Here is an 11,258-nt window from a genome sequence, read left to right on the forward strand (position 1 = left end):
CATTTTTCTCAATGATTTTCAACCATATTGCAGGAACCAGATATAACATTAAAACCGCAAGCAGTTTTAAATTATTTTATTTCCGTTTAATGTCATTTTGTACAGGAACTGTTCTAAACACGGGAAACACGTGGCACTTCACAGGCATACTACAGACACCCCCCAGGCACCATATTTAAAGGAATATTTCAGTTTTTTTTTTCACTTTAATCGTCATTAAAATCAGTGCTCCCGCCAAAACGGCCATTTTTAAAAACATTTTAGGCATTGACCCATGTCCCCTGGGGCAGGAGCCAGGTCCCCAAACCCTTTTTAGGACAGTATCTTGCATATTAGCCATTAAAATTAGCACTTTTAATTTCGAACGTTCGAGTCCCATAGACTTCAATGGGGTTCTAAAGTTCGTTCGAATTTGGGGTCCGTTCGAAAGTTCTGGTGCGAACCTAACCGGGGGGGGTGTTCGGCTCATCTCTACTTACCAAGAATTCCCTGCAGTTCACCAAGGAATTCCTTCAAACCAGTATTCCTTCAAACTTCAGTTATTACATGTTTTTTAAATATTCTATAAGACACCTGCTACATAGTCTTGCTGGTTTGCAAACCTGTCTTCTGTTATGCTTAAATGTGATCCCATGATACTGGCTTTTATAGTTCAGGCAATTAATTGTGTATAGTCCATAACTGTATACTGTATCTCTATCTTGAAAATCGTATTTTAAAAGATTAAATTAAAAAGTCAAAATGAAACTTCCCCACCCATTTACACACATGTATATATTGTACATACACGCTGTAAGGAATGTGCTTGCCTCCTGAACAAAACATACAGTATATTGTGTATCACCACGCGTGCCATAGATAATGGAATAATTTTAGGACCATCAATCCAATTAAACTCTAAATTAGTATGGTGCTATGATTCTTTACCTCAAGACATTAAATTACACCCACTAATAGGAAATACATTAAGGCAGTGCTCCTGAGCCTCCCTGAAAGCCTCCTTAACGACTGGGACATCCCTGCTTCTCTCCGGGACTATCACCAACAGCATTTCAAACATTAAGAGATACTAATAGTAAACATGCCTCCAGATTTGTGATCGAGGGAAGATGGCCCACCATCGCGGAGTTAATGGACGCCGCAGGCCCTTTCCAACTCACATTCTGGTCTGCAGCGCAAATACACCACTTTCTCCATTCCCTTCCAAACCCTCAGAACTACTCCCGCCAATTAACCACTTTTGAAGAGCTTTGCTCTGGAATGGACCCCCTACGCCAAGTACTTTCCACGACATATGCACTACTGAACACACCGCAAGCAAAAACACACCTACCATGCATTCAAAAATGGGAGACAGATTTGGGCCGGACCTTCACGTCACTACAGATACAGAACATGTTCAGATTCTCACTCAGATCATTAATGTGCATCAAACTCCAAGAGACTAACTTTAAAATCCTGACAAGATGGTATTTGAAACCGAGCCGTTTACACTCCATCTTCCCTGACACATCGGACAGATGCTGGAGATGTCAGAGAGACATAGGAACGATATTACATATCTTTTGGGCCTGCCCCAAATTGGCAGAATTTTGGACGACAGTCCATACCATATCCCAAAAATTTACAGAATATACTATTCCTAACGATCCTGCATTTTTGTTATTGCATATGTCAACCATCCCTACCAGAATCTACAAAAAATCTATTCTAAGACATTTTCTCAACGCAGATAAGTCTTGCATCCCTCTACTGAGGAAGGAAGAAGATATCAAAAAAATGAAAGATCTGATCCTAACAGCACACGACAAACACGAGTCTTGCACGAAAACGTGGAGACTCTGGGATATGTTTATTCTCTCAGATGAAGGGAAAGCCTTCCTTGAAACATGAGTCATCTGATAACTCCGACCATTGACATAGGGCTGTAAACTCGTCCCATAGCCTTGACCCTCATCCCACTCCCCTACACTACCCACACCTTCACCCCCCATTCCTGTTATCCTTTCCCCCCATCTTCTTTCTCCGAGCTATCTACTTCCACTATATCTTATTAAGGAAAATGGAAGATAAGAAAGGGTAGCCCTACCCAGTTATGTACCACTGCAATGTAAGTTACTTTACTTTCATCTTTAGAATAAGCAGACCTATAGGAGATTTGTGCTCCAAGGAATAGATTAAGTTATTAGAGGCTGCAACCTCAACTGTTTACATGCTTACAATGTTAAACTTGGGCCTGGCCCTTTCTTGAACTTGAATAAAAATTATATTTGAAAAAAAAACATAAAATCCTAAATTAATGAGCTACAAAAGTACAGGGCCTTGAAAAAGTATTCACACCCCTTGACATTTTCCACATTTTGTTATGTTACAATCAAAAATGTAAATTTATTTTATTGGGATCTTATGTGATAGACCAACACAAGGTAGTACATAATTGTGACGTGGAAGGAAAATGATAAATGGTTTTCAATTTTTTTTTGCAAATAAATATGTGAAAAGTGTGGCATACATTTGTATTCAGCGCCACATCCCCCCAGTCAATATTATGTAGAACCACCTTTCACTGTAATTACAGCTACAAGTCTTTTTGGGGATGTCCCTACCAGCTTTGCACATCTACAGAGTGACATTTTTGCCCATTCTTATTTGCTGACCAGCTTCCCTGTCCCTGCTGAAGAAAAGCATCCCCACAACATGATGCTGCCACCACCATGTTTCACGGTGGGGATTGTGTGTTCAGGGTGATGTGCAGTGATAGTTTTCCACCACACAGTGTTGTTTTTAGGCCAAAAAAGTAAAATTTTGGTCTCATCTGACCAGAGCACCTTCTTCCACATGGCTTTTTGCGAACAGCAAATGGGACTTCTTATGGATTTCTTTCAACATTTGCTTTCTTCTTGCCACTCTTCTATAAAGGCCTGATTTGTGGAGTGCACAACTAATAGTTTTACTGTGGACAGATTCTCCTACCTGAGCTGTGGATCTCTGAAGCTCCTCCAGAGTTACCATGGGCCACTTGGCTGCTTCTCTGATTAATGCTCTCCTTGCCTGGCCTGTCAGTTTAGCTGGACAGCCATGTCTTGGTAGGTTTGCAGGTGTGCCATACTTTTTCCATTTTCGCATGCTGGATTGAACAGTGCTCCGTGAGATGTTCAAAACTTCGGATTTTTTTTTATAACCTAACCCAGCTTTAAACTTCTACACAACTTCATCCCTGACCTGTCTGGTGTGTTCCTTGGCCTGCATGATGCTGTTTGTTCATTAAGGTTCTCTAACAAACCTCTGAGTAGTGATGGCCGAACGGTTCGCCCGGCGGTCGTTTCGCGGCGAATTTCCGACTTTCGCCGTCCGCGGGTTCGAACGCCTTTTTCCGTCGTTCGCCCCGGCGGACTTACGTGTTTAATGTATACAAGAACTTTAACCTTTCGTGACACGTTTATCATGTGTTACAGGACAACCAATTGAGACATGACAGCTCATGGACACTTGGACATTCCCCCTAACCTATAAATACACCCGATCCGGTGGCCATTTTACATTCTTTCTTCTGTCACTGTAGGGAAAGGATCCTGTGTGGAGTAGGGACAGAGAAAACGCTAGCTATTTGGTACACAAAAGTTCTTTTCAGGACTGGTATAGGTGTTAGGTCAGCAGCCTGAGTTTCTTTTGTCAGTTTAGATAAAGGGACAGAGCGCTGTATGCTGCTATTTTAGGGACAGCTCAGCCAGATTAGTCTTTCTTCATCATCATCATCATCATCATCATTAGCTGTTACTATCAGGTCCACAAAAGAGCTGTTCCAGCTAATCGTTCCAGCCTACTCTTTTTTGCCAATTTGTATAGGGACAGGCAGGAAGCAGTGTGTCAGGCAGTGAGGATAATTTTAAAGACTTGCTGTTACTATTAGTTCCACAAAGGTTCTTTTCAGGACTGGTATCAGTGGTACGGTAATAGGCTTGTACACGTATAATATTCTTTCTTCCAAATATAGAAAGAATATTATACTTGACTGCTGCCCTTCTGCTGCAGTCTGCTAATCATTCACAACTCACTTGTTCCACAAAGCTCTTTATCAGGACTGGTAACTTGGTCTGTCTAGGGTGCTACGGTACATAGGCTTGGGTGCGGTACAGTCTGCTGTTCTGTAAGGACCGCTATCGGTCCACAATACATAGGGTTGCCGTGCACTACTGCTGACCGCTGCCCTATACTGCAGCAGTCCTTCATTGGTATAGGGACTGACGTACAGTCTGCTAATCACTAACACACAACCTGCTTGGTCCACAAAAGTTCTTATAAGGACTGGTAACTTGGTATAGGGTGCTACGGTACATAGGCCTGAGTGCGTTACAGTCTGCTGTTCTGTAAGGACCGCTATCGGTCCACAATACATAGGGTTGCCGTGCACTACTGCTGACCGCTGCCCTATACTGCAGCAGTCCTTCAGCGGTATAGGGACTGACGCACAGTCTGCTAAACACTAACACACAACCTGCTTGGTCCACAAAAGTTTTTATAAGGACTGGTAACTTGGTATAGGGTGCTACGGTACATAGGCCTGAGTGCAGTACAGTCTGCTGTTCTGTAAGGACCGCTATCGGTCCACAATACATAGGGTTGCCGTGCACTACTGCTGACCGCTGCCCTATACTGCAGCAGTCCTTCATTGGTATAGGGACTGACGTACAGTCTGCTAATCACTAACACACAACCTGCTTGGTCCACAAAAGTTCTTATAAGGACTGGTAACTTGGTATAGGGTGCTACGGTACATAGGCCTGAGTGCGTTACAGTCTGCTGTTCTGTAAGGACCGCTATCGGTCCACAATACATAGGGTTGCCGTGCACTACTGCTGACCGCTGCCCTATACTGCAGCAGTCCTTCATTGGTATAGGGACTGACGTACAGTCTGCTAATCACTAACACACAACCTGCTTGTTCCACAAAAGTTCTTATAAGGACTGGTAACTTGGTATAGGGTGCTACGGTACATAGGCTTGAGTGCGGTACAGTCTGCTGTTCTGTAAGGACCGCTATCGGTCCACAATAGATAGGGTTGACGTGCACCACTGCTGACCGCTGCCCTATACTGCAGCAGTCCTTCAGCGGTATAGGGACTGACGTACAGTCTGCTAAACACTAATACACAACCTGCTTGGTCCACAAAAGTTCTTATAAGGACTGGTAACTTGGTATAGGGTGCTACGGTACATAGGCTTGAGTGCGGTACAGTCTGCTGTTCTGTAAGGACCGCTATCGGTCCACAATAGATAGGGTTGACGTGCACCACTGCTGACCGCTGCCCTATACTGCAGCAGTCCTTCAGCGGTATAGGGACTGACGCACAGTCTGCTAAACACTAACACACAACCTGCTTGGTCCACAAAAGTTTTTATAAGGACTGGTAACTTGGTATAGGGTGCTACGGTACATAGGCCTGAGTGCGTTACAGTCTGCTGTTCTGTAAGGACCGCTATCGGTCCACAATACATAGGGTTGCCGTGCACTACTGCTGACCGCTGCCCTATACTGCAGCAGTCCTTCATTGGTATAGGGACTGACGTACAGTCTGCTAATCACTAACACACAACCTGCTTGGTCCACAAAAGTTCTTATAAGGACTGGTAACTTGGTATAGGGTGCTACGGTACATAGGCCTGAGTGCGTTACAGTCTGCTGTTCTGTAAGGACCGCTATCGGTCCACAATACATAGGGTTGCCGTGCACTACTGCTGACCGCTGCCCTATACTGCAGCAGTCCTTCAGCGGTATAGGGACTGACGCACAGTCTGCTAAACACTAACACACAACCTGCTTGGTCCACAAAAGTTCTTATAAGGACTGGTAACTTGGTATAGGGTGCTACGGTACATAGGCCTGAGTGCAGTACAGTCTGCTGTTCTGTAAGGACCGCTATCGGTCCACAATACATAGGGTTGCCGTGCACTACTGCTGACCGCTGCCCTATACTGCAGCAGTCCTTCATTGGTATAGGGACTGACGTACAGTCTGCTAATCACTAACACACAACCTGCTTGTTCCACAAAAGTTCTTATAAGGACTGGTAACTTGGTATAGGGTGCTACGGTACATAGGCTTGAGTGCGGTACAGTCTGCTGTTCTGTAAGGACCGCTATCGGTCCACAATAGATAGGGTTGACGTGCACCACTGCTGACCGCTGCCCTATACTGCAGCAGTCCTTCAGCGGTATAGGGACTGACGTACAGTCTGCTAAACACTAATACACAACCTGCTTGGTCCACAAAAGTTCTTATAAGGACTGGTAACTTGGTATAGGGTGCTACGGTACATAGGCTTGAGTGCGGTACAGTCTGCTGTTCTGTAAGGACCGCTATCGGTCCACAATAGATAGGGTTGACGTGCACCACTGCTGACCGCTGCCCTATACTGCAGCAGTCCTTCAGCGGTATAGGGACTGACGCACAGTCTGCTAAACACTAACACACAACCTGCTTGGTCCACAAAAGTTTTTATAAGGACTGGTAACTTGGTATAGGGTGCTACGGTACATAGGCCTGAGTGCGTTACAGTCTGCTGTTCTGTAAGGACCGCTATCGGTCCACAATACATAGGGTTGCCGTGCACTACTGCTGACCGCTGCCCTATACTGCAGCAGTCCTTCATTGGTATAGGGACTGACGTACAGTCTGCTAATCACTAACACACAACCTGCTTGGTCCACAAAAGTTCTTATAAGGACTGGTAACTTGGTATAGGGTGCTACGGTACATAGGCCTGAGTGCGTTACAGTCTGCTGTTCTGTAAGGACCGCTATCGGTCCACAATACATAGGGTTGCCGTGCACTACTGCTGACCGCTGCCCTATACTGCAGCAGTCCTTCAGCGGTATAGGGACTGACGCACAGTCTGCTAAACACTAACACACAACCTGCTTGGTCCACAAAAGTTCTTATAAGGACTGGTAACTTGGTATAGGGTGCTACGGTACATAGGCCTGAGTGCAGTACAGTCTGCTGTTCTGTAAGGACCGCTATCGGTCCACAATACATAGGGTTGCCGTGCACTACTGCTGACCGCTGCCCTATACTGCAGCAGTCCTTCATTGGTATAGGGACTGACGTACAGTCTGCTAATCACTAACACACAACCTGCTTGTTCCACAAAAGTTCTTATAAGGACTGGTAACTTGGTATAGGGTGCTACGGTACATAGGCTTGAGTGCGGTACAGTCTGCTGTTCTGTAAGGACCGCTATCGGTCCACAATAGATAGGGTTGACGTGCACCACTGCTGACCGCTGCCCTATACTGCAGCAGTCCTTCAGCGGTATAGGGACTGACGTACAGTCTGCTAAACACTAATACACAACCTGCTTGGTCCACAAAAGTTCTTATAAGGACTGGTAACTTGGTATAGGGTGCTACGGTACATAGGCTTGAGTGCGGTACAGTCTGCTGTTCTGTAAGGACCGCTATCGGTCCACAATAGATAGGGTTGACGTGCACCACTGCTGACCGCTGCCCTATACTGCAGCAGTCCTTCAGCGGTATAGGGACTGACGCACAGTCTGCTAAACACTAACACACAACCTGCTTGGTCCACAAAAGTTTTTATAAGGACTGGTAACTTGGTATAGGGTGCTACGGTACATAGGCCTGAGTGCGTTACAGTCTGCTGTTCTGTAAGGACCGCTATCGGTCCACAATACATAGGGTTGCCGTGCACTACTGCTGACCGCTGCCCTATACTGCAGCAGTCCTTCATTGGTATAGGGACTGACGTACAGTCTGCTAATCACTAACACACAACCTGCTTGGTCCACAAAAGTTCTTATAAGGACTGGTAACTTGGTATAGGGTGCTACGGTACATAGGCCTGAGTGCGTTACAGTCTGCTGTTCTGTAAGGACCGCTATCGGTCCACAATACATAGGGTTGCCGTGCACTACTGCTGACCGCTGCCCTATACTGCAGCAGTCCTTCAGCGGTATAGGGACTGACGCACAGTCTGCTAAACACTAACACACAACCTGCTTGGTCCACAAAAGTTCTTATAAGGACTGGTAACTTGGTATAGGGTGCTACGGTACATAGGCCTGAGTGCAGTACAGTCTGCTGTTCTGTAAGGACCGCTATCGGTCCACAATACATAGGGTTGCCGTGCACTACTGCTGACCGCTGCCCTATACTGCAGCAGTCCTTCAGCGGTATAGGGACTGACGTACAGTCTGCTAAACACTAATACACAACCTGCTTGGTCCACAAAAGTTCTTATAAGGACTGGTAACTTGGTATAGGGTGCTACGGTACATAGGCTTGAGTGCGGTACAGTCTGCTGTTCTGTAAGGACCGCTATCGGTCCACAATAGATAGGGTTGACGTGCACCACTGCTGACCGCTGCCCTATACTGCAGCAGTCCTTCAGCGGTATAGGGACTGACGTACAGTCTGCTAAACACTAATACACAACCTGCTTGGTCCACAAAAGTTCTTATAAGGACTGGTAACTTGGTATAGGGTGCTACGGTACATAGGCTTGAGTGCGGTACAGTCTGCTGTTCTGTAAGGACCGCTATAGGTCCACAATAGATAGGGTTGACGTGCACCACTGCTGACCGCTCACCTATACTGCAGCAGTCCTTCAGCGGTATAGGGACTAAGAGTTTTGTCACAGGGTCATTTAAAAAATGACATGCAGAGGAAGAGGCAGGCCCTTCCGCAGGGGTGGTAGGGGTAGGGCAGGAGCAACAGGCTTGAGCCAAAGTGGGAAGTTGCAGAAGGTGCGTTCAATTACTTTAAAGGATGCACCAGACTTGGTTGAGTGGCTCGCTCAGCCTTACTCTTCTGCACCCTCCTCATCCTCTCGATCTGCACCCTCTTCTTCACTCTCTGCTATGTGCACCCCCAAAGACACTACCACCAACAACACGACCACCACCACCACCACCACATACCTTCCGCTTGAGTCACTGGAATTATTTTCCGATCCATATCAAGAGGACATTTCTGATGCGCAGCCACTCTTGGTATTGGATCAGGAAGAGGAGGTAGCAACAAGCGCTACTCAGCAGTCTGACGCCAGTACCCAGATCAGCCCAAGGAGGAGGTTGGTCCCCGGTGTTGCTGCCTACTCTACTTATAGCGGTGGGGAAGGTGACGTTGATGATGACGTGTCTAGTGATGTCACGTGGGTGCCCACAAGAGAGGAAGAGGAGGGGAGTTCAGAGGGAGATATGGACCAGCAGATAGGGAGGAGAAGCAGCAATGACTTACATTGCACAGCAGGGACAAAGCAGACTGCAAATGTATCAGGAGCGAGTCATCGACCATGTACGGTCACATCTGGCGCTCCCAGGACACCGGCACATGGCTCCGCAGTGTGGGCTTTTTTTAACGTGTCCGCTGCTGACAATAGCGTTGCCATCTGCAATCTTTGCAGTCAACGCGTTAGTCGCGGTAAGCCCAATACTCACCTAGGGACGACCGCCTTAAGAAGGCACATGAGCAGCCATCACCGAGCCCAGTGGGAGCAACGGAACACACAAAGCCACACTGCAGGCTCTCACCGTCCAGCCTCGTCTTCTACTTCTCCTTCTCCTCTCTCCTCACAATTGTCCTCCACTCCACCTTCCATCACGCCAAGCTCACATTTTTCTGCAAAAAGGCAGGCTTCCGTGGGCCTAATGTTTGAGCGTAAAAAAATGATGACGCCGGATAACCCTCTTGCCCAACGGTTGGCGGCTGGCTTGTCAGAACTCATAGCCCGCCAACTACTGCCATATAAACTGGTGGACTCGGAGGCCTTTCGCAAATTTGTGGCCATTGGAACACCACAATGGAAGGTCCCAGGAAGGAAGTATTTCTCAGAGAAGGGCATCCCAGAGCTATATGGCCATGTTCAGCGGCAAGTGAATGTATCTCTGGCACACAGTGTCGGTGCCAAGATACATCTGACCACAGACACGTGGTCTAGCAAACACGGGCAGGGAAGGTATATCAGTTTTACTGCCCACTGGGTGAACCTTCTGACGGCCGTCAAGCATGTAACCCGTGGCACCCGTGTAGATTTGGTTTTACCGCCACGGATTGCATGCAGGCCTGACTCTTCTTCTCCTCCTCCTACTCCATCCTCCTCCCTCTCCTCCTCAGCTGCCTCCTCCTTTTCCGCTGCTAGCGTCTCTTCCACTGCACCGCCCAAGCTCCCCAGAACCTATTCCACATGCCAGGTGAGACGTTGCCATGCCGTGCTGCGTCTGTTGTGCCTGGAAGCAAAGAGCCACACTGGCCCGGCACTCCTTTCAGCTTTGCGTTCACAGGCAGATGAGTGGCTAACACCGCTCAATTTGACAGTTGGTAAAGTGGTGTGTGACAACGGTGCCAATCTGCTTAGCGCATTGAAACAGGGCAAAATCACGCACGTGCCGTGCATGGCACACGTCTTAAACTTGGTCGTGCAGCGATTCCTTGTCAAATACCCTGGGGTCCAGGACATCTTGCGGCAGGCAAGGAAAATCTCGGCCCATTTCAGAAGATCTTACACGGCCATGGCTCGCCTTGCTGACATTCAGCGGCGACACCATCTGCCGGTCAGACGTCTTATTTGCGATTGCCCGACGCGATGGAACTCAACCTTCTATATGCTTGATAGGCTGCTCCAGCAGAAACGTGCAGTTAACGTCTACCTGTATGAACTCTGCGAAAGAAACGGTTCTGGGGAGCTGGGTTTTTTTTCACCGCGCCAGTGGCTGCTCATGCGCGACACATGCAGACTTCTGCGGCCATTTGAGGAGATCACCAAACTGGTCAGTCGCAGCCATGGCGCCATCAGTGACATGGTACCTTATGCCTTCTTTCTGGAGCGTGCATTGCGTCGTGTCATTGATCAGGCTGTGGAGGAGCAGGAGCGGGAAGATGAGGAAGTCGCAATGCTGGATGAATTCCCAGGGGGGGCTACTCTATCTGAGACAAGTCAACAACAGGAGTCTGATGAGGAGTCAGAGGAGGATGGTGCCGGGGCGGATGAGCAGGAGCAAGAAGAGCATGCTTTAAACCTTTCTGGGATCCCTGTTGTGCGAGGATGGGGAGAGGAGAATGAAGAGGACGACATTATCCTGGATGATGAGCAGGAGCCAGGCCACCACACCGCTTCCACTTTAGTGCAAATGGGGGCCTTCATGCTCCAGTGTTTTAATAGGGACCCCCGTATAAAAAGCATGAGGGTCAAGGACCAGTACTGGGTGGCAACGTACTTAGACCCCCGGTACAAACACAAA

This window comes from Lithobates pipiens, unplaced genomic scaffold (assembly GCF_037356315.1).
Source record: "Lithobates pipiens isolate NorthernLeopardFrog02 unplaced genomic scaffold, aLitPip1_a1.2 Scaffold_18, whole genome shotgun sequence".
Taxonomy (NCBI): domain Eukaryota; kingdom Metazoa; phylum Chordata; class Amphibia; order Anura; family Ranidae; genus Lithobates; species Lithobates pipiens.